General features: G+C 37.6%; 1 long non-coding RNA gene across 4 annotated transcripts in view; it reads left to right on the top strand.

The window, feature by feature from the left end:
- Nucleotides 1–20,348: 20,348 nt before the first annotated feature.
- The window catches only part of LOC104650826 (uncharacterized), a 54,424-nt gene continuing 49,733 nt past the window's right edge, over nt 20,349–25,039 (top strand). For all 4 annotated transcript variants that reach the window (XR_012513115.1, XR_012513117.1, XR_012513114.1 and 1 more), the window contains exons 1-2: nt 20,349–23,721; nt 23,988–24,049. This is a non-coding gene — a long non-coding RNA (uncharacterized LOC104650826). The remainder of the gene's footprint in view (nt 23,722–23,987; nt 24,050–25,039) is intronic.

A 25,039-nucleotide genomic window follows, 5' to 3' on the forward strand; every position in this document is an offset into this window, starting at 1 on the left:
CTCAGCACTTTAGGAATGCAATTATAACCTTTATCTTCTCTCTGCCCAACACTCCTTGCATGACAAGCTTGTGTACATGTTTATGTAGACATTCCAAAGACCAGGCCTTGAGACAAACCACTCCTGGAACTCTCTCTTACCAGGAGATTGTCTCAGTTTACAACCTAGCTCTGCCCATGGTAGGGCCAGCCAGACCACTCGATAGATAAGGAATCCTAAGCAAGTCACTTAGACCCTGCACTTCCTCGCCCCTCTTCTGCATGCCATTCATACCAAGCCCCTCTTTAAAAGTCTCTGCTTTCTGCCCCAGAAGCTGAAGTGGTACCCTCAAAGCAGGAGCCTGTACTACCTCTCCTTGGCTAGCTGTGGAATTAAAGTCACTTTCTTTCTACCAGATTTCACACCTGTTAATTGGACTCTGCAAGCAGCTAATAACCAGACCTGTGTTAGGTTATAGCCCTAAAGGTAACATAAATAAAAATATGCTTCAGCAGGGAACTATATGTTGTCTAGTGACTCTTTTGGCTTATGTAATTCTAGGCTTTCATAGTCTTTGAGCTGTTTTTTCATTTTGTAAAATTGTAGACAACTAATGACAATACAAAATATTCCTATAGACAATTCCAATCGATGTTTCTCTACTAGTTTTGCCTTAATTTGTATATCATTTTAATATTCCTAAGTATATCAAGAATAGTCTTTGAATTCTCTTTTAGACTTTTATGACATCTGCCTGGTTCCAGTTCCTTTGCTGATTAGTGAGTAAAATAAAATCGTTAATTTTCATGTTCATTTTTATATCTATATGAAAGTCGTCATTTTATCTTTCTGTGAGAATTATCTTTTGTAGCAACATGAAGCCTTCAATGGTTGACATATCAATATATGAACAACTGCATAAATAAGTTAGGTTACATGAACTTTCAAGAGGCAAGACAGTTTAGCTCTAGTTAACAACCAAACTAGAATGACTATGCTGAACTTTATCTGAGCCATGTGTTCCTGGAGAACAGCGATGGTTAAGAAGACTCTCACTCTTTTTGATCTGGAAAAATGGTTGCCAGGAACAGCCCTTCCCTCTATAACTTATATTAAAACTGCTAATGAACCTCTTTTTAATTGTCACAAGACCAGACAGGGACCCCTCACATTCCCATTGTTTGTCTGATAAAAGATTAAACTGTTTGTCTTTCCCAAATTAGCAAGACACAGAAATATTCCCTCTTTATGCTGACTGAGACTCTTCCTGATTATAAAATAATTCCAACTATATAATCACCCCATCTATAACTTGTTTATTCCTCCCTAGGTAAGTGTAAGGTGAAACCATTCTGCCAAGAAACTCTGACCTTCGACCAGGGGTGTTCTCCCTATTGCAATAGCCTAAATAAAATCAATTTTCTGGCCCCGCAAAGTGGTGTGTGCCTGTAATCTCAGCTACAAGGAAAAGAATCCTTGGAGCCCAGGAGTTCAAGAGCAGCCTGGGCAACATAGTGAGACCCCATCTCAAGAATGAATGAATGAGTAAATAAACAAAGAAATAAGTAACAGTTCCAGGTACACTTTTAAAGAAAATTCAGTTGACAACGAAATGTAGCTAAAAAAATACAGAAATAAAAAGTTTCTTTCTAAAGATCAATTTTCTTAGTTGTTTGGGTCCCATATTCCAAGTGTCTCCAAACAGATCTGAAGGGAAATCTAGGATGTAGTTGACAATTTCACTGGGTTCAGTGAAATTATTTCCTCTTCAACCATTGTTTCCACATCAACTCTATTTGCTTTCTCTCTTCCTTTTTGCTAGTTGTAGTTTCATTCTGCACTTTTTACATCTATTGATTAAACATATTATCATTTAGACCCTCTGCTAAGGGACTGACTTCTGTCTGCACAATGATCCTCTGATGAAAATTTAAAAAGTCTTACTGGATTTGGGCCGGGCGTGGTGGCTCACGCCTGTAATCCCAGCACTTTGGGAGACCGAGGCAGGTGGATCACGAGCTCAAGAGATCGAGACCATTCTGGTCAACATGGTGAAACCCCGTCTCTACTAAAAATACAAAAAAAAAAAAAAATTAGCTGGGCATGGTGGCGGGCGCCTGTAATCCCAGCTACTCAGGAGGCTGAGGCAGGAGAATTGCCTGAACCCAGGAGGCGGAGGTTGCAGTGAGCCAAGATCACGCCATTGCACTCCAGCCTGGGTAACAAGAGTGAAACTCTGTCTCAAAAAAAAAAAAAAAAAAAAAAAAAGTCTTACTGGATTTAACTATTTATAAGTTAAACTAAAATAATTTATATGAAGAAAGAAATATTTTGAAGGTAAAATTATAAAGCATGCTATTTTTGTATTTAATGGTGCTTGATGCATATTTAGTATGGTAAAAAATACATGTTGAATGCATTTTAGTATTGAGAGTCTGAGCCAATTTTAATATTACTATATTGGAAGTATTTTTCAGTGCAATGCACAGAAGCTGTGGATTCCCCTTTTCTTTCTTTCTTTTTTTTCTTTCTTTCTTTCTTTCTTTCTTTCTTTCTTTCTTTCTTTCTTTCTCTCTCTCCTTCCTTCCTTCTTCCCTTCCTCCCTCCCTCCTTCCTTCCTTCCTTCCTTCCCTTTGTTGAGACAGGATCTCCCTTTGTCACCTAGGCTGGAGTACAGTGAGTGGCACAATCAGTGAGTGGCACAATCATGGTTCATTTGGCCTCGACCTCCTGGACACAAGCAATCCTCCCATCTTAGGCTCCCAAGTAGCTAGGACTACAGGCTACAGGAAAGTGCCACCATGCCCAGCTAATTGTTTAATTTTTTTACAGAGACGGGGGTCTGCATATGTTTCTTAGGCTGGTCTTGAACTCCTTTGTTCAGGCGATCCTCCCACCTTGGCCTCCTGAAGTACTGGGGTTTCAGGTGTGAGTCATTGCACCTGGACAGATTTCCCTTTTCTATAAAAGGTGCCATTCTAAAATGCTGGTTTATCTAATATTGATTTGCATAATTCTGTCATGACTTAGACTCTTTCTTTGGTTCGTTTATTATTTTTTCTAACCTCACAAATGATCTTAGGTCCAAAGGAAAAGGCCTTCACCATTTTTTGTTTCATTTGAACCTGGGACTTGCATGTTATATGGGAGAGATGACCAGAACTACAAAACCACTGATACTTTTTTATTTAGCATGCTGCTTCCCCCACTCCCCAATTTTTACGTATGTATTTGCTTTTTCAGCCCACATTGATCAGCATGGAATATGACATATGTTTTTTATATGTTTACTACAGTTTCCAGAACACTGCCTGACAGATATTGACACTCAAAAGCAAAAGTATTGATGCTAAATTATCTTTTGATTAATTGCTTCAAGTGGATGGTAGTATTTGCAAATTTCGGTTTTATTTGTATGCTAATCTTTTTAATGCCGAAACAGACAGTTAAAGAAATAACCTTGGGTCATCCCATTAGAGTAACTTGGATAACAATTTTTTAAATGTCAGCCAATAAGTTCAGTTTCTCTAGTGGCCCAGGAGAGGGATGATTTAGGAAAAAAAAAAAAAAAGGAAGAATCTCCATTTCTGTTTTACCTTATATAAGAAGGTTGGTCATGGACAGGTGGTGATGAGGCTTGATTTCGTGTTCATTAGATTGTTAGGAGAGTAGACAGAGATTCAGAGTGAACATGGAAAAGAGAAATATCAACACATGTAATGTTGATCTCTGTGATGCCCAATTTTAAGCCTAAGAAGGCTGGCAGGGCCACTGAGGTGATTTAAATCTTAGAGTGAATTCATACACTTTTTTTTGTCTGTCTCCTTCCTTTTCTACACCCCATCAGTCAGCGATTATATCTGCACAGAGACAGTCTACATCATTATGAAGCTGGGCTGCTTACTGATGTAAATTGGTATCTTCATAGAAAGAGCGAGAAACCTGGAAGGGGAGTGAGATGCCAGTGGCAGGGTCATTCTCTGACCCCACACAATCATCCACCAGAAAGCAGTCCCAGGACCAAGCGCCAGCTAAACAAACATATCTACCCCATCAGCTGCTAACTTGTCTCCTGCCTTTTGAAGAAAAGGCTTTCTCCTATGCCTGCCTAATGAGTGCTGCCTGCCACTCTCTCGAGCTGGCTTTTTACAGCGTCAAGAGCCCTCTGCATACACATTGAGCTCTTCTCTCTGCTTTGCACTTCAAGAATATAGGAAGCTTCAGGGGAAATAAAGATCCAGGATTTTTTTTCTACATCCATTTTGATGAGCCTTTGCTTTCCCTACAGGATGCGCTGAAATACCTTGAAAACTCACATGCTACTTTCAGGGATTGGCACACTCAGGCAGAAGGCATGTGGTCTGCTAGGCCAAGGGTGGAATGCAGGGAGATTCTGAGTAATATTGAGTAATAAGCACACCGATCTGCTTCCTCTCCTCTTTCTTTATCCAGCCCTTCTAGGTAAATGAGATTGACCAAGGCTACAGAGAAGAAGAGAATAAATGCTGAAAAACTCAAATGATTGTGTTATCCACAGCCTCAGTTGCTGTGCCTCACTCTGCTTTCCCTAATCCTTTCATTAGGCCAGCCAAGTCATTCTGCTTGGAGATTCAATTATTTCCCAATATCTGAGTTAATTCAGAATGAACAGACAATTCAATGTTGCAGCCCTAGCAATCACGCACTCAAACTCACATACATACACCTTTTCCAATCCAGTGGAGAAACTACACTGATCTAGTGGTCTCTTGCATTCATGCTTCAATATACAATTGGGCTGATTGCAGATATTACATATGGTGGAGAGAAAAATAGTGGCCTGGAGTCCATTCCTTAAGAAATAAGGGCAGATTCTGGTTCTTAGTTGGGTGAATTGGGAAGTAGAGGTGTTGGACTCTGACGGCAGGAGCTTGGAAAGAGCTGGGTTTTTTCTGTTTGTTTGTTTTTTTGGCTTACTTCTCCAGGAAAGAAAGAGCTAAGTGTTTGAAGCAGGGACATGTTATGCCTCCTGGACCCTAAGCATATTAACCCCTTCTTTTATTTAAAAAAAAAATACTAAAAAGTGTGTTTTACAAGCACTTTCGTAAAAGAGGAATATAATTCAGGTTAGATAATATGTTGTATTCTTCTGATTTTAAAAGGAAAAAAAATACTTTGCTACTTTCCTGAAAGTATCATGGGCCTTGGGCTCTGTGTTTGCTATGTCTAGTGGATACATTGGCCCTCATTTGAAGGGGGATAAAGGAGAAATGGTTAGAAGCAGAAGTGGGAGTCACATGTATGTCTAATCCACCACATGGCCCTGAAGTAGGCAGTATATAAAAGGAAAAAAGAAACAATTTCCATTAGGAAGGGAGAGTTATCATCAGGGCATGGATATCTACAAGGCACACAAGTAAGGAATTATTTAGAAATGAGTCTGTGACTACCATGGTGATTTCAGAATGCAGTTACAGAAGGCTCAGTGAAAGGAATGTGAGTCAGTCAGGGAGGGAACTGAATCAGATTAGAGGCTGTATGGACAAATGGGAATGATAATTTAGGTAATGACGAATGACCCGGATTTCTGGTGATAAAAGGTTTAAGGGAGGAAAAATATCTTTCCTCTACTCATCTTAGCTTTGTATCTATAGAAACCTCTATAACAAGACATATTAACAAGAGACAAGCATACAACTTTATTGAATATAAGTTCTACATGAAATGGGAGCCTTCATAAAGAAATAGAGACCCAAAGAAATGGTTCAGATTCTTTTCTGTGACCCTTGTCTTCAGAGATAAGGATGCTCCTTTCTTACAGGCATAAGGAGGATACCTTTCGTGGGAAGGTTTTATGACCTGCAAAGGAAAGCCAGAAGATCCTTTCCATATATTTTTAAAATTTTTCTAATACAGGGTCTTGATTGTCACCCAGGCTGGAGTGCAATGGTGTGCTCACGGCTCAATGCAATTCTGCCTCCCAGGCTCAGGTGATCCTCCTACCTCAGTCTCCTGAGTAGTTGCAGCTACAGGCATGTACCACCGTGCCCAGCTAACTTTAAAAAAAAAATTCTATAGAGACAGGGTTTCGACATGTTGCCCAGGCTGGTCTTGAACGACTGGGCTCAAGCAATGTGCCTACCTTGACCTCCCAAAGTGCTGGGGTTACAGGCATGAGACACCACATCCAGCCCCTTTCTAGACTTTTATGACCTGCTTTAAGGGAGGCAAGCAGGGAAAGATGAGAAGGAACTTCCTGCTCCTGCTGATTGCTCAAATATCAAGGTGCTACATTTTGGAGTAATGTGTCCTGAGCCCCATTAGGGGCAAACATGAATGTGAGGCTTGGTGTGCTTGGCTTAGTCATGAGCATGATTTAGAAGTAGGCAGACAGTCCGTGAAAGCTCTACTCTGGAAATTCAGCTTCCTGAAATGCTAAATTTAGACTCAGAAGGATTGTTCCCTACTGCCGTGATGATCTATGTAATGACTAACAGGGTACAGAATTTATTCAAAGCAATGTTATGCTTTATCTTATTCTTACAACTGGTATTACAGATTTAAAATCAGAAAAATAAAGAGGTGGATTCTTGCCTAAGGACACTCATCAGCAATGCCCTTTTTCCTCTCTCAGTATGTATATACACACATGTACATTTATATACATGCATATATATATATATATATGTGTGTGTGTGTGTGTGTATGTGTGTGTGTGTGTCTGTCTATATGTATGTGGGTGTATCAGAGATTCTTGCTATAGTTTTCAGTGCAACTTGATATGTAAGGCTCCCTGAATGTTAGTTTATGGTTTGTTTATGGTTCATTAATATGTTAGAGTAATGCTTCCGTTCTTTAGGCAGTGTGTTCTTTATGTATCTGTGCCTCCCATAATGTAGGTGCCCTGGATTCTAACTCCCTAGAGGGCAGGAACAAGGTCTAAGGCAAAGTTTCAATATCTAAGTCCTAATTTGTTTTGATATAGTGAAAAGAAAGATTATTTTAGCTTCCTCTATTAAAAATACCAGTTATCTATAGTCACAACTTGTTATCATAATGGGGAGAGATCAAGAGAATTTCCCATTTCAGTCAACAAATGTGTGAGACATTACTGATTGTCAGGAGCCTGGCTCCTGGGGCTAGACCTATCCCAAATAGCTGGTGATCCTGGGCAAGTTACTTAATTTTAAAAAATTCTTCTGTTTACCATCCATGTAAAATTATTTCATACAAATTTTAGTAGTAAATTGCTTGGTAAGTATCAGCAATTATAATTATTGTTGAATACTTGTCATATGTCAGACACTCTGCAAGATCTTAGGGGCTTGAGGAAACTCTCAAGGAGTTCATAACTGAGTGGTAAGACAGTGAAACAAAGAATTACCACCACCACCAAACCCTCCAAAAACAGCTGTACAAACTGGGATAGAGATACACATCGTGGCATTTTAAAACTACAGTTTGAATACCAAAAGGAGCCCTAACTCTTGATAACATGGTGGCATTTCATTTTCCTTTGTGTTTGTGTGTGGGGACAGCCATAACTGTTCTAAGGACTTCAGCTTTTTTAATCTCAGCTGTGATTCCCTGCCCAGTCCCACACTGACTGGGAAGGCAAGTGGAATAAAACTGGTGTCTGCCTTCTGTAGTCCACTCTAGATGAACAAAGCTGCACAGAGGAGGAAGTGACACCCCAGAAACTTGAAGTTCCTACTCTGTTTCTCATTCTATCCATCCACCCCTTTCCATTCTTCCCAATGTCAGCTCTTCTCCTGTGAGAGTGTGACAGGTTACTTGGTCATGAGATACCGAGGTGAAGAGTAACACAGGAAGTGCTTTCTTTGTGGGTTTTCTGTGTATGTGTGCCCTTCCCTTCCCTTCCCTTCCTCCCTTCTTTCCGGTTTTTCATAAGTTTATTTTTGCTAAATGAGCAACAAGAACCCCAAACTTACTTTTTCTCAGAATCAACAGTAAAGATCCTTGCACTGCTCATAATGTTCGGAGTTTTTCTCTCTGGGATTATAGGCCTTTTCACAATGCTGATGCACGGTTTTTAGCTATGTTAGTTCTGTAATGTTAGTTCTGAATGTTTTCATAATATTCCCCTGGTAGTGAGAAGCAGGGAAAGATTTATTTTAAAAGAGAAAAAAAGAGATTATTATTTCAGCCCCAGAGTCACAAGTTAAGAAAGGAAACTTGGAAAGTATAAATGCAATACTCTTAGCTCAAACTCCAAACCACCTCAGGTTTTGCTCAGCTCCATTTATTTATCATTTCAATTACAGAAGAGATCTGTTGCTACAAAGAGGCATATTGTGTCTATTTTCTAAAGGAAGAAAAAGTAATTTAAGGCAATTTAATCTTTAAACTCTTTTATAGAATATTTTTTCTACTATTGAACATTTTAGGAGCTAGAAAACTTTACCTACAACCAGTTTCTTTTTATCTTCAAATCATCTGAATTCAAACAATTTGCTTTTCATCTTTTGTGATATTTCTTGTGACACTTTGTACTGAAGCTTAATTATTATGCTTTACAATTATAAACAGGTTCACTTCTTTTAAAAACTCTATGATTCTTGTAAGCCAAAGATATTTTAAGATTCCACTAATTTACATGCTACCAATGGCTGTTCTCAAATTGTGTATTTAACAATGTTTTTCCTACAGATTATTAAAGAATTCACATGCATATATTTTCTCGTAATACCATAAATATTTAAAACTATAAAAATCAATAAAAAACAGCAATCATGTGTTTAGGTATATTTTAAAGATGTTGTTGTCTATTTCAGAGTAAAATGCAATCTTCACATTTCAGTGGGAAAAAATAGATATGTCAGGTAAGAATAATTTATCACTAGTTTAGAGTAATTATCAAGCCTAGTGAGAAAAAAATCACAAGCTCAATTAAAACGTCTAATAATAAAAGACATAAATATGCACTGGAAACAGAGCTCTTTCAATATAATTCATCAATATAACAGAGCTCTTTCAATGTACATATTCATGTGTTTTTATAGTGGATTGCAAAGTTTAAAACTAGAAAGTTGGCTATTTCTCCCAGTTTACTGAACAGATAGAAATATTGGCATTAACTTTATGAGATAGAATTACACTTAGAAATGAAGATTGAAGGCAAGAAAACTATTCTAAGGAAAAAAATTACAATTATATAAACGTTTGTTTTAAAAAACTATACTTTTTGCAGCACTATTTATAGTAGTAAAATTAAAAATTAGGAAACAATATAAATGTTTAATAACAAGAGCTTGCCCAAATAAATTAAGATTTATCTTTAATCTGCGGCCAATAACATTAATTTTCCTAATAATTTTAATCTCATAAGAAAATGGTCCAGGACAGTGTTAGATGACAAAAGCAAGATTTAAACTGTGCACATTATATGATTGATGCATCTAGGTAGACCAAAACAAATACTGAAAGGGAATATTCTAAAATATTGGTATTAATAAGATAGATATTTTTTTAAATTTCTACATTTTAAAGTTGTTCTTAATAAGCATGTATCATTTCTCTAATAAAAATTAAATTATCTATTTAAAAGTTAAAGAAAAAAGATTTTAAAGTCGGATTTGAGGACAACCCAGAATTAGAGAAATGAGGAAGTATTTATTCTTTAAAATCTTGAAAACACACATATCATAATTAAGTACAGAATGTTTTATGTTGATCTGTCTAGTTGTTTTAATAAAATGTCTTTTCTTTCTTAGAATGAAAATAAAGGGTGGTTATATTTAAATCAAATGGAAATGAATGACAGTGAGAAGAAATTTCTCTTTAAATCAAGTGGCAATGACCAAATTTTTTAACTCATTCATTTCTCCAAAGCCTTTTTCCTGGGAAGATTACCAGTTAGGCTGGCTTCTACCTGTGAATCTGGGGAGTGTTGCACTTGCCTGAATGAAGGAGACACATCCTAAACTTCTGGCCAAAACAGAGGTCAATTTAAAAACCCTGTACATAACAGAACAAGCAAATATATAAATACTCTGAATGGTGGAAAGAAGGAGATAGATTGCCTAAGGACCTCAGACTTGGATTTCCTTATTGCCTCCCATATATCCCTGATGGGGCCTTGTAGAAGCCCTCAATCTGGAATCACCAACAGGTACCAAAAAAAAAAAAAAAAAAAAAAAAGCTCCAAAAAAAACCTGTTTACCCTAGCCAAAGCACTGAGAAAGGGGGCTTAATGGAACAGAAAAACTACATACAGAGTAAAATACTGGCATTTCACTCTGAAATAGCCAACAACAAAATATACCTAAACACATGATTGTTGTTTTTTATTGTTTTTTGCAGTTTTGTGTCTTTATGGTATTATGAGAAAATATATGCCGTGTGAATTTCTTAATAGTCTGTAGGAAAAACATTATCCAATACACAGTTTGTTTGAGAACAGCCATAGGTAGCATGTAAATCATGGTTTCAGTGGATCTTAGCAGGGAGCTGATCTTTCGCTCCAGCCCCATCTCTCTCCTATCGCTCACCTTATGGAAACAGCTTATGGGAACAAGCAGTAGTGCTCTTGTTCTGCAAGACTGAGTGGGGAGCTGATGTCCCATTCGCAACCCCAACCCTCCAGCAAAGCAGCAGCGCTCCCATTACTGCAGCTGGGTTCCATAGGAGGCTGAGCCTTCGCCTCCACCTGGTAGTAACAACTCTAAGAGTGTCTATGAGATAGCAGGGAAGGGGATACAGTCACCATTATACTTCACTCCTCCTTAACCTGTCAGGTGTCATTAGGGAGACTGGCAATGAGACTGAGTGAGGCAGTGCAAAGCAGGGTGAATCTGCACTTGTCACCCCCGTGCCCCCAAATCTAACATCTAACAAGCCTCAATGGGTTAGTAGGAAGCAGGAGTAGTTGGCACTTCATCCCCTGTCCTGCCCTCTCCTGGTGTCAGGAGAAAGCCCAGCGTGGAACCCAGTTTACACTGGAGGCAGTGCTGTGGTGCTAGTGCTGTCCCTCTTTTTCAAGAATGTGTGAGGCCGACCAAGGTGACAGATGAACTTCATTCTGCCAATCTGAAGAGGCAGCTGGAGTTAGCAGTCCACTTTTGCAGGGGTAGTGTTGGGGGTGAGGAGGTGAGAGGTGGGGCCCAGCAAAGCACGATGTGCGCATCTACCTGGCACTCTGGTTACACTTCAACCGTTGGACTGCTTATGAAAAGGAAGATCAAGTATAATTGAGACTCTCACAATATAATAGCTAAAGTATCCAGGATGCATTCAAATATTACTTGTTCTGCCAGGAACCAGGAAATTCACAACCCAAATGAGAAATGACAGTCTCCAGACACCAACACTAAGATTGTTGCTGAAAATGGGGTTGTCGGTTTCAAGGATGGCCTTGAGAAGGGCCTTTCTCCGTGCCCAGTTTGAGCTTTGGGCTCAGGTTCTTGGCTTCCCTTGCTTGAAAAATTGAGCAGAGAGCCTTAACCCCATGGTGAGTGTTACAGCTCCAAACAAGAGGTCGCAGACGGAGAGAGTGAGCAACAATGCGGTTTACTGAGCAAGTGAAAGTAAAGCTTCCACAGCACATGGAAGAGGACCCAAGAGGGTGTCCCTGCTGGTCAGGGCTGCCTGGGCTTATATCTCCAAGTAATTCTGAGTTGCTGAGTGTTTGCCCCCTAGTCCTGTGTCGGGAGAGGGCTTGTGGCCATGAGTCACCTAATTTCTCCTCTTAAGTTGCCGAGTGTTTGCCCCCTAGTCCTGAGTGGGGAGAGGGCGTGTGACCATGAGTCACCTAATTTTCTCTTTCGGGTGGTTGTTTCTTAGTTTCTATTGAACTTGCAAGCAGTATCAGAATGTGATTGAACAGCTAACTGATACCTTGAGCACAGCCTCCTGATATGGTTGAAGTACCCATGTGGACCTTTTCCCACGCTAGTGTTTCCAAAAAGTTCCCCATTGACTCAAAAGGTTTTATTCCCTCAAGATGATTGCTATGTTGGAATTATCTGACAAAGATTTTAAAGCAGCCATCATTGAATGTTTCAACAAACAATTATGAATTCTCTTGAAGGAATGAAAAGAGAGAAAATCTCAACAAAGAAATAAAATTATTTTTAAAAAAACATAATGAAGATTAATATAACTGAAAAATGTAGTAACTGAAATGAAAAGCTTGCTGGATGGACTCAGTAGTAGAGTAGAGATGACAGAGAAGAGAATCAGTGAACCTGAGGATCAATAAAGCTTATCCTTTCTGAACAACAGAAAGAAAATAGACTGGAAAAAGTGAAGTCTCAGGGATCTGAACTAACATTTGTGTCACTAGAATCTCTGAAAAGAGAGAATAGAATGGGGCTGAAAATTTTTTGAAGAAATGACTGAAATATTCCTAATTTTTTTGAAAGGGTCAAAAGTTTTTATGAAAGATTAGAGTTAAGTGATCCCCAAATAAGATCACACACCCCCTCTGATTACAAGTACTAGCTAAAAAGGGTAAAAGCATCTGGGCTAGAGAGAAAGGGTACATTGCATTGCTTAATGACCCCTGTTGTTCTTTTTATTAAAAAAAACACACTCTTGACTAAGCAGAAAGCCATTTCTGAACTACTTATTTGCATGCTTACTTTTCAAATATTTGCTTCCCTTCCTCCCTTTTTTTTTTTTTTGTTTTGTTTTGGATATTTGTTTTACAAGAAAGCATTTTGTGTTTTCTCTACCAATAAGCATTGATTGAATATCCACTGTACTCTATTTTAGGCACTGTAAAAGGTTCAGGTGACACAAAAGGGGAAAAGATAAAGTACCTTTTCTCCAGGATTTCAGAGTTCAGTGAGGGAGACTAGCATTGATATGACCACACATAAGAGATTTCAGTGGACATTGTGTGAAATGGAGCCATAATTTGGTTTGGTTTTTATGGGAGAGCATATATTTATTGGAAAATGTTGGTACTAAACCTATTATTGGGTGATAGTTGCAAAGCAAAATAGTTCATATGTGGAAACATTTGTATTTGCTGATGGGTAGTGACAGACATTATTCCACAATGGAAAGATTATTCAGATTGGTAAATAATTAAGGATTGGCTTCATGAACAGACCAGCTTCCTTTAAGGTGGCTTTGTACAGGGCTAATGGCATTCAGCAACCTCAGAACAGCTGCACCCAAGTTCAAACTCTTTGGTGTCCATATTTAGATTAGATGGCATCTTCAATGTGGAGTATCATAGAGGAAGCTCCAGAGGGAGCATAACCACAGAGACCAGGATCCTTCTCTTGAAGCCCACAGCTTCATGGTGGAACCAGTGCTACTCAGCTAAGTATGGTGTTCCACCGGGGAGACACAGTTCTGCCAACCCTCTGCCTTAGGGCTCCAGCATAAACTAAATGATGCCTTCTGGTGTTGCTCATAAGTCTGCTTGTTAAGTATTTTAAAAATCAATATCTGTATGAGGAAACAAAGATTCAGACTGGGTAAGTCCTTTGCTCAAGGACTCAAAACTAAGAGAGGTGGAAGGACCATTTCATAGCAGTCTTCTCACCGTCAGGCTGGGGGCCTCTTTACCTCATCAAACTATCATTACTTGAAGGATTGAATTCAAAGTGGATATAAATTCTGAATTAAAAAAATATGAGAAAATATATTATTCATAGCTTGAAAAGTTAAACAGCAAACTCTTGTGGCTTAAATGTTTAAAGATAGAGGAAATTCCCATTATTGACCAGATAGAAGGCATCAATGTTTCATTTACTAATGTTATGAGGTCTATGTGTATTTATCTTTAAATTTGAGAAACTGACTTGATCAGCTTCATTAAAAAATTATTCTTTTTCATGTGCCATATGCCTTCACCCGAATAAGAAACAGATGGACCACACAATTTTCAGGTCCTGTAATACCAAACAAGCAGCAATTATTAGTATTGATGTGATTTAACTGAACTTTTCTTCATATGTACCTTTGCTTAAAAATGGTAATTAATTTTACTAGGACATGTGTTTAGCTGCGTCTGTCTCTTGATCTATCTGACCCTGATCTATTTTGGTGTTGACCTGTTCTGCACAATACTATCAGGGTAATTCTCCTATAATATCTTTTATCATATTATTTACCTTCTCCCTGTTGCATAAGGTATCATATTTTAACCAGCAGTGGCCAGTTCAGCCCACAACGATGTCCTCACTCTGGGAGACCCTTGATTCACAGGGTGAGCTCCCAGCAGCCTTATGTGTGCCATGTCATCCAGCCTCCTGGCCTATAGTTGATTGAGTTGTTGGGGGACATCTGACCTGAGCAGAACTCAGGTATTATCTCTCTGTGAATTTGATATTGGAATCTGGAAATGACCATTCTGTGCCTGGAACCGCAACATGTAAACAAAAGCTGAGAAAATCAGTCTGCAGAATGAGAGAGAGAGAGAATGAAAAAGACATGGCAAAGAAGTAGAGGTAATGCTCAGAGAAACTGCTTCTACCAGTTTCCCCGATCTGATTCTCAACATTTTCTGAGTCTTGAAAGTGTCTCTGCATTTGGATTCTTTTTTTTTTTTTTTTTTTTTTTTTTTTGAGACAGAGTCTCACTCTGTCGCCAGGCGCTAGGCTGGAGTGCAGTGGCACAATCTCAGCTCACTGCAACCTCCGACTCCTGGTTTCAAGCAATTCTCCTGCCTCAGCCTCCCGAGTAGCTGGGATTACAGGCACGCGCTACCATGCCCAGCTAATTTTTGTATTTTTAGTAGAGACGGGGTTTCACCATATTGGCCAGGATAGACTCGATCTCTTGACCTTGTGATCCGCCCACCCCTGCCTCCCAAAGTGCTGGGATTACAGGCTTGAGCCACCGCGCCCGGCCTGGATTCTTTTAAATAATCCCGTATCATTTAAATAATTTCTCTTTTTTGGCTTATGTTTACCCAACTAGTTTCTATTACTTGCAGTTAACTAATTGGATTTCAAAGAATCTGTAAGGTCTGGACCTATACTACATGACCAGCCATTGTCTCCAATATTTTTGAATGTATGCTTTATGTTTGTTATTTTCTTCTTTTACTAGCATAAATGCACATCTCTCATTTTTCTCAAGTTGCAATCCCAGCCCAGAATGTTTTTCCTTTTTTCCAGATAATAGTCATTCTTGACACAGCTCAAGCTGAACATACTTTGAGACAGATTTGCTCCATCTTTAGACTCGTAACATATATTACTTAGGATTGGTAACTTGTGTTAAAAATTGCTTTGAAATATGAGTGATCAAACACATCTTTATTTCTTGCTCATGCTACGATTCTAATAGGGTCAGCTGGGGTCTTTTGCAGTCATTCAGGGACTAATTCATGAATTTCAACTGGAAAAAGAAATCCATACTATCTGGAACACACAGTAACCTCAATTACTGAGATTAGATTGTTTCTTTCTAAATAATTTGTGGAATATACTATCCCAGTTATTTAGAAAAGAGACTTTAGGTATATCCAACATATGGCATATCTGTGAACTCAGAAATACATAACTAGAAACCAGAAGATTCCAAAATATCTGTTATGACATTCTAGCACTTAACAAACAGATTATTTCCTGCCAAGTAGATGCAAAGGCTATTACATTTTGTTTGTAATGTTCTAACACTGAAATTTTGGGAAGACAAAAAAAGGACAACAGGTGGCAGCCAGTTTTGGTGAAGTTTCCCTGCAGATATGTTTTTCCTTTCTTTAGAAAAATAGAAGCCAACAGTCTGTCAATATTCAGGGTTCAAAGATAAAAACTGTTACTTAAATTAAAAATATTCCTGTTTGGTCAACATAACATAGTCAGAGAGGTATGCTAATTTATTTCAGTTGTATCTTTAAGTAAGATTGAGAAGCTAATACTATGATAATTAATCCCCTATACTTCTGCTTATGTTTTTTAGAAGGAAATAAGTCAAGATAAGAATCCTGCTCCTATTTCCTGGTGCCTCTGCATCAGCTAAAAATTTCCTCCCTCCTACCTCAATGTCCTTAGTGAAATGACATTAGTGAGAAAGGATATGAGATAGGAGAAGGGGTTCTTATCACAGAATAGAGTTTCTGGGAGTGGCATTTTATGAAGAAAAAGTCCTGGTACCCATCCCAACTCCTCTAGCTCTCCCTGGGACTGCAGTCAGGATGAGGACTCTTTTCTTTCTTCAGCCCTGAATCCATCACAAGCCATCTATCCCAAGAGGAGGAATGGCTGAACTTAAGAACTCAAGAGCCTTCTACCTGTCAGTCAAGCTGAGATGAAGAAGAGTTATGGGATACTAAAGTAAATGACCTTTATTTTCATTTTCTTTCTATAAAAGATCCCTTTATTGTTCCTTAAAAGCAGTTGACTGGGAGGCTGAGGCAGGTGGATCACGAGGTCAAGAGATCGAGACCATACTGGTCAACATGGTGAAACCCCGTCTCTACTAAAACTACAAAAAATTAGCTGGGCATGGTGGCACATGCCTGTAATCCCAGCTACTCAGGAGGCTGAGGCAGGAGAATTGCCTGAACCCAGGAGGCAGAGGTTGCAGTGAGCCGAGATCGCGCCATTGCACTCCAGCCTGGGTAATGAGTGAAATTTCGTCTCAAAAATAATAAATAAATAAAAATAAATAAATAAAAAATAAAAAATAAAAGCAATTGATACTAAAGAATTTGGTTAAAACATGAGGGGGGGTTAGCGAGAGGTGAAACAATCTTTCTGTAAATCCATAAAAAGGCTTCACAGAAGTAATTTTGTAATAACAGCAGAAGTAACTGTTGGCAGCCCAGGAAGAGATGGCACCCAAAACCAATGCAGAGCGACAGTGCCTCCTTGTGTATTACAGGGAGTGGATATTCACAATGCTGACTCTGTTTCATGAAGAAAAGGTGGGCATTTTCACTATTCTATGCCTCAGAAGTCAGGGAAATACAGCAAGCTTTTTTTTTTTTTTTTTAATTTTTTTTGATACGGAGTTTTGCTCTTGTCTCCTAGGCTAAAGTGCAATGGGGCCATCTCGGCTCACTGCAATCTCTGTGTCCCAGGTTCAAGCGATTCTCCTGCCTCGGCCCCCTGAGTAGCTGGGATTACAGGCATCTGCCACCACACTTGGCTAATTTTCGTATTTTTAGTAGAGACGGGGTTTCGCCATGTTGGCCAGGCTGGTCTTGAACTCCTGAACTCAGGTGATCCGCCCACCTCAGCCTCCCAAAGTGCTGGGATTACAGGCGTGAGCCACCACACCCAGGTGGAAATACAGCATTTTTGTGGTATATTTCATCAAGTAGGATTCAGAAGAATACAATGTGGGGGTTGGCTGCAGATAAATTTCAGTTATTTTATACTGTCTACCTATGTGGAGCAACTCATTCCTTAATAAAGACAGCTGAACATAACAACACTGAATTTCCTGAAATCTGATGAGAAGGAGAATGTGTTTTGTATTTAGAAATGAAGTCCAAGAGGGAAACCGAAGAAAAATCAAAATCTGGTAACAAAAGTCTTAGGTTGATTGTTGAACAAAACTAAGAAAAATCTCATAAAATTGTATAAACCAACCTCATGACTTCAGATTTTTTAAAAAGTCTAAAGACATTATGACAGGTTTTAACACACTTTCTTCTGAAACTCCTCTACAGTAATGAACCCACATATCTTCTTGGAGCTTTCCAAAGAAATTCTAATGATTGTAATAATCAAATTATTCTTTGAAAACCTAGCTCCAGACATTCCCCATTAAATTTTTAAATAACAGCTCATTGAGATATAAATCACATAGCATAACATTTACCCTTTCTAAAAGCATATAATTCAGTGTATTTTAATATTCAGAGTTGTGCAACCATCACCACTATTTAATTTTAATACATTTATATCAGCTCAAAAAGAAACTCCATCCCAATCAGCAGTAACTTTCTATTTTCTCCTTCCCTTATTCCTCCCAAGTCACTACTTTCTTTTTGGATGGTTTTGCCTATTTTGAAAATTTCATATAAATGGAATCATATAATATGTGACTGTCGTAAGCCATTTGGGCTGCTATAATAAAATACCATAACTTGGGTGGCTTATAAACTGCAAGAATTTATTTCTCACAGTTTTAGAGGCTGAGAAGTCCAAGATCAAGGCAATAGTAGATTTGGTGGCTGGTGAGGGCCTGATTTCTGGTTAATAAATGGCAACCTCTAGCTGTGCCTTCACATAGTAGGTGAGACAAGGGGTCTCTTTTGGGCCTCTTCTATAAAGGCACTCATTCTGTTTATTAGGGCTGTGTACTCTTGACCTAATCACCTCACAGAGGCTCCCGCTGTCTAATAATATCACCTTCGTAGTTGGAATTTCAACCTATGAATTTTGGGGGACATAAACATTCAGACCATAGCAGTTACCCTTTGTATTTGACTTCTTTCTTTTCCTATTCTTTTCTCTTCTTTTTTTTCTTTTCTTCTTTTCTTTCTTTCTTTTTTTTTTTTTTTTTTTTTTTTTTTTGAGACAAAGTCTTGCTCTGTTGCCCAGGCTGGAGTGCAGTGGCTCACTGCAACTTCAACATCCCGGGTTCTCCTGCCTCAGCCTCCCGAGTAGCTGGGGCTACAGTTGTGTACCACCATACCTGGCTTATTTTGTATTTTTTGTAGAGACAGGGTTTTACCACATTCGTCAGGCTGATCTTGAACTCCTGACCTCAAGTGACTGGCCTGCCTCAACCTTCCAAAGTGTTGGGATTATATGCGTGAGCCACCATGCCCAGCCAGGCTTCTTTCATTCAACATCATGTTTTCAAGTTTTATTCATGTTGTGTATCAGTATTTTATTTCTCTTTGTGACTGGGTAGTACTTCACTGCATGGATGCAATGCATTTGTGCATCCATTCAAAAGTTAATAGACATATGGGTTGTTTCTACTACCTGGCTATTATGAGTAATTCTGCTATGAACATTTATGTACAAGTGTTTTCATGGAGATATGTTTTCAATTCTTTACATATATACTCAGAAGTGGGATTGCTGGGTCATATGGTAATGCTAGGTTAAGTTTTTGAGGAGCTGCCAAACTGTTTTTATAGTGGCTATGCCAATTTATAATACCATTAGCAATGTATGAGGTTTTAAATTTCTCTACATCCTTGACAATGCTTGTTATTGTCTGTTTTGTTTTTTTTTTTCTTATTGTAGACAGGGTAATGGTATCTCATTGTGGCTTTAATTTGCATTTCCCTAATGACTAATGATATTGAGCATCTTTTAATGCTCATTTGTAAATTGTTTGTATATTTGTATTTGGAGGCATGTCCATTCAAATTCTTTCTCCATTTTTAAAATTGGGTATTTGTCTTTTTACTGTTGAATTTTAAGAATTATTTATGTATTCTTGATACAAGTCATTAGACATATGATTTTCAAATATTTTCTCCCATTCCAGAGGTTGTATTTTCACTTTCTTGATGGTATGCATTAAAACTTAAAGTTTTAATTTTAATGATTCTTTTTTATTTTGTCTCTTTTGCTTCTATTTTGTCTTATATCTAAGAAAACTGCTTAATCTAAGATCACAAAAATTTACTTCTTTTTTTTTCTGAGTTTTATAGTTTTAGCACTGACATTTATGATCTATTTTAAGTTAATTTTTGGGTGTAACTGAGGTACCAGTCCAACTTCATCCTTTTGCATATGGATATCCAGTTGTCCCAGTATCATTCGTTGAAAATGATTCTTTCCCTGCCGAACAGTCTTGGCAACCTTGTTGAAAATCAATTGATCATAAATGTAAGAGTTTATTTCTGAACTCTCAATTCTACTACATTGATCTATATGTGTAGCCTTATGCCAGTACCACACTGCCTTGATTATGGGAGCTTTGTAGTATTCCTACTTAAATTTAAATTGATTTCTTCTTTCTATGACAGAGAGAACAACTTTACTAGCCTGCCTCATCATTATAAGTCCCTCTTATCACAGAATTATGGACTCTCTCAGCTGGAAGGGAGCTTGGTGATTAGCTGGTCCAGTCACTTCATTTTACAGATGGTGACTCTAAGCCCCAGAGATTTGTCTACATGATGTGATTATATGGGCCTTTCTGCATACATAGCACCAAGTTTAAGAAATCTTATCCATTTGCCCTATTTGCTTCAAATATTTTGAAAGACATCAAATATTATAGACTGTGTACTGCTCCCTGATTCTCTTCTTCTCATTCCAATCCCAGGAAAAACTACCATTCTGAATCTAATGTGTATAATTTCATGTTTTTGTATTTTTCCAAAACCAACACAAAGTAGCATAATTTTAAAAAATCATTCAGCAACATGTTTTTCTCATTTCGACATTGTTTTAAATATTTATGTTGATACATATAGATTTGATTCATTTATTTTAAATGTTCTATCATATTACATTTAATGAATATAACTTTAATATATCCATTCTCCTGTTGAGAGACATTTAGGTTTTTTTATTCTTTATTTTCATTTTATTTTTCTATTATAAGAAATGCTTGTACATGTGTCCTTGTGTTCAGATGTGACTGCATCTCACTGGAGAAACGCCACTACAGGGCAGCAGACGATCTGCTTTCTTTTTTTTTTTCACTAGATGTTGCAAAATACCTCCAAAGTGGTTATCATAGCTCCTGCTTTTCACATCCTCACTTGTATTTGACATTGTCACACTTTAAATTTTTTGCCAATCTGATAGGTATGTAATGGCATCTTATTGCTTAATTCACATTCCCCTGATCACTAGTAAAATTGAATTGTTTTTCTGCATGTTTATTGGACGTTTTTTCCCTTTCCATTACATACGTAAGAAATGTATTGCAGAATAGTGTGGATTTCTTTTCTTCTACAGCATGAAATTACTGCTTTTTATTTAGCCTGTAGTTAAATATGATTTCCCAAAGACTAGTCTATTCCTCCTGCCACTGCTGTCCTCCTGCTGCCATTACTGATAGTTCCTCTACTGCGTATTTTCTGAATGGCTCTTCTGTGATGGAAATACTTATGACTCCCAATTCTCATCAGGAACGTGCAGAGACATTATAATTTCCATTTTAAAGATAAGAAAACTGAGTTTGAGAGGGACTAAGTGATGTATAAAAAGTTATACATCTAAAAAGTAGAAGAGTTTTATTCAAGTTTAAATTCATTTTTCTAAAAGCACTTTTTCACCCTGCCTCCCTATTTTTCCTTTGTCCAGTTTTTCTCCTTGGTTATGTTCTCTAAATATATTGTATTGTTTCCATCAATTTTGTACTTTTTAAAGCTACTTTTCTAATTTGTTAGGGATATTTCAAATTTTCTTTCTGTCCTCTAATAATTACTTTGTGATATACTGACATTTCTTAATTGCAATTGAGTTTTTTTAATTGGTCATTGTCTTTATACAAACAGATTGATTAGAATGGTTAGCAACAATGCATCATTTGAGCCACCATTTAAAATTGTCAAGTGAAGAGTGAGTCATTTTTAAATAACTCTATTTCAGAGCATCCCAGGTAATAGCGATGTGGGGAATGGCTTGTTTCCTTGATTGTTAATATTTATGATGACTTCTAACACTTTTTAAAAGCATGTAATATTTCTTCTTTGCGTAATCTATGCTTTAGCATTGGAGGAAACTAAACCAGTATAAAATGCTGTGTTCTTCTGGAAACCATACTGATGCTTGCATAATATTTTATGCACAAAATAATTGCTACTTGATTAGTGACTTGTTCTGTTATTTCAGTTTCTGATGGCAGTTTGCCTAACCTGTCTTTGTTAACTCATCCTATTCAACAAACATAGATTTAGTCCCAATTGTATAACATGTACAACATGTGTGGCTCTGGGAATAATAATCCACGATCTCATACTAATTGAGATAGGAAAGGAACTTCACATGCATCTTCCTCAAACCCTTTGTAGGGTTATTAGCTCATTTCTACAAATGAGAAAGCTGAAGTTGATGAAATTGGGCAATATACTCACTCTACAGAACTTATAAGCATTGGACACCTGATCAGTCACACACATTCTTTATTGATTTCTATAGCAAGCAGATGTTAGGCCAGATTCTTGTGTCTGATTACCTATATTAGAGTCTTGGAAGAAAGGAAGAGGATGAAATAAGTACCAGCTAGGAAAGAGAAGGAAAATGGTTAGGTCTAACTTGAGCCGTCTGAGTGTAGGCTCCTGGGAAAGTAGTTAGCCCAGCATCCTTGGGATGCTGAGACTTGGAAATTGGCGAAGAGAAAGGTAAGTTTATTTAAAATTTTACAGGTGACAAGGCCTGCTACTGCCTTTAGATGCTGTGGGTAGGTAAAGTAGAGAACAGAGTCCTGGCTCCTGAAACAAAAATGAATAACTTTATTTATTTATTTATACTATTAACTCACCAGTGATTGTGTTTATAATAACTGATCTTCACAAAGAGCTGTGTAGTGGTCCATAAACAATTACTTTCAGGCTTACTTGTTAGGAAGCTGACCTACATTGCTTTGCAATGGATTCTGAATATAGTGCAAATGGATTTTATCATTACTAGCATCACTATTTTTATTAAATGTGAAATATGACAAAGAGGATTATTGCTTGTCAACAAGCCTACTTAGCACTTCATAGTTTTCCTTTTCAGATGTGCTTTTGCAAATATTAACCAGACAAATGATTCTACTGTGATGTGAATAGAAGCCACACAGCTGTAACTCTATACTCTGTGAATTTATTTCCTGCAATGTCAATTAATTTTGCTTCCTGAAGCATATTCTTTCATGTATAGTTTCATCCATGCTGTGTGTTCTGCCTGGAATGATTAGAGGCCTGCAAAAGTGGATAAAAATAACAAATTAAAACAGAAAAAAACAACAAAACATAATAGCTCTTCAGGAGTTAGGCCCAAACTCAGAATCTGTTTTCTTTCCATTTTCTATGTTTTAATTTATAGTGTAAACTAATCACCTTTCTCCCACCCCTTGATAAGAATGGTCTTTTGCACTCTATTAACCCCAGGTTCTAGAAAAAAGCAATTTCCTAACAGGTGAATTAACACTAGATAACATTACCTCAAATGCCAAGTCATTTAATGTGTAATTGAAAAAAAAAAATTGGGGGAGGGAGTATTGCAATGTCTTATTTTTTTTTTTTTTAGCATTATAAAGGGTCCTTACAAACTAACCATAGGCTCCCAACCTCCCGAGAGTGATTTGCCTATTAACAAAGCTCAAGAACAACTCCCACCACTAGTACATGAAGAAATAGCCCCCAATTTCCAATTACTTTTGCCGCTGACAGTTCACTGGACTGTTAAGACGCATTCTTCACCATTGTGTGGATGTGGTGAAGCCAGGCAGCCGTGTGTGCTTCTCTTTTTGATTATGCAGTAATTAGACTGTTCCACTAATGGAAGAAGGGAAAAAAGTTTCTAGAGAAAATGACATCCGGTGTAGCTCACTTTGAAAAACTCACTGGCACAAAAGAAGAAAGAGTAACCTTTTTGTCACGAACACTGTGAAAGGTTTTATGCGTTAACTAAGCAGCATTAAAAATGAAAAGTTGGAATCTCAAATTAGCTCGGGCATAATTGTGTGTTTGCTTGCAAATAATAAAGCAAATAGGTGTTTTAGACAAGCTCATTAGTCAATAATAAGGCCTTTCAGAGATGTACACAGGAGACTTGCTGGATGTGGATGAGCATCTCTAAGAATTCCGGATTCTGTGTCTCTGCTCCGTGAATTCATTAAAGATCCCTTGACAGTGTTCGGCGAGTGGGAGTTTGCCCTTTTGTCCTTGAACCGGCTTCACCTGAGAGCTCAGCTCTTTCGGTAGGTTATTAATGTATTAGTCACCCTATAAAAGTTCCCTTGATTTATTTTTCTGGTGGCGAATTTAATTCCTACTCCTCTTAAAATTAAAAACTCAATTCAGTCTCACCACTCTGTCAGTCTTGCCCAAGACCCCGCAGGCTTCCTTTCCCTTTTCCTTCCCAATCACTTTTCTTTTTCCTCACTCAACTTTGTATTTTTAGTATTTCGTATGAATGTGACATTTTCCCTTTTACCTATAGAATTTCCCCATTTTCTCTCCCCAGTGTGAATTGAAAACGGCAATTCTTTATTCAGTGCACTGCAAATGACTGGCAATCTATTGCAGGTAGGAATATAATCAAATGTCTCCCTTTTTGCTCTTATAAATTCTTAGAGGCTTGGATGCTCTTTGAGGTTTCTCCCTTTTTTTTTCTTTTTGTTTTTGTTAACAGACACAGTAAAAAGAGTTCAGAGAGGGAAAATGTTACAGTTATCAGTTAAATGAATTGCTCTGATGAAACATAATTTTTATTTATCTGGGTTTTCATATTACTGGTTTGTAACTGAGTTATACCTGAGTAAATATCTGAGTGATCTTCTCTGGTTCTTTTTCTCTTTTATATAACAATTAAAAAAACACTTTTTTAGCAGATTTCTAGGATGACTGTATTTTTCAAACCAAAATTCAGGATCCAGAATTTGACAAAAGATTTTTGTGCCAATTCTGCCGTTGAGAAGCATATTGTTAGATTTAGATTAGATTTAGATTAGATCCCAGACTTGAATGCTGGGATCTTTCCTTGTTTATAAGATGACAGGACATTGGAAATGAGGATACATGAAGGCTTTCACCATGGGACTGTGGCATGAACAAAATAGAAGGGTTTTATATGCAGTTTTTAACATACTAGTTACATCTTCATTTTTTGCCTTGGGAGAGAGCATAATTTGAAAGCAAATGGGTGAAAATAATATAATTTACGGTAGAACCTCAAATAACACTGGTTTATTAAAAAGCACATTTTAAAGTACTTTCTATATTAATATCTAATTGCATCACACATTAAGACCGATCTTAAAGTTCTTCACAGCTGTTATGAACAAATGAGTATGTCATGACACCTTGGTTGAGAACTGGTGATTTAAGATATAGTTTCCTGTGTCAAGGAACATAATATAGTTTGATTTAATTTGTGATTCTCTACCTATTATTGCCAATGGTGAAAGGGGAAAAACGATGAAATGACAATTTAAAAGGGCTCATTTCAACAATAAGATTTTTCATTTTGCCAGTCTTGAATACCTCTGCCATCAACATTATGACTGTCATTAACAT

The sequence above is a fragment of the Saimiri boliviensis genome, chromosome 13 (assembly GCF_048565385.1).
Source record: "Saimiri boliviensis isolate mSaiBol1 chromosome 13, mSaiBol1.pri, whole genome shotgun sequence".
In the NCBI taxonomy this organism is placed as follows: domain Eukaryota; kingdom Metazoa; phylum Chordata; class Mammalia; order Primates; family Cebidae; genus Saimiri; species Saimiri boliviensis.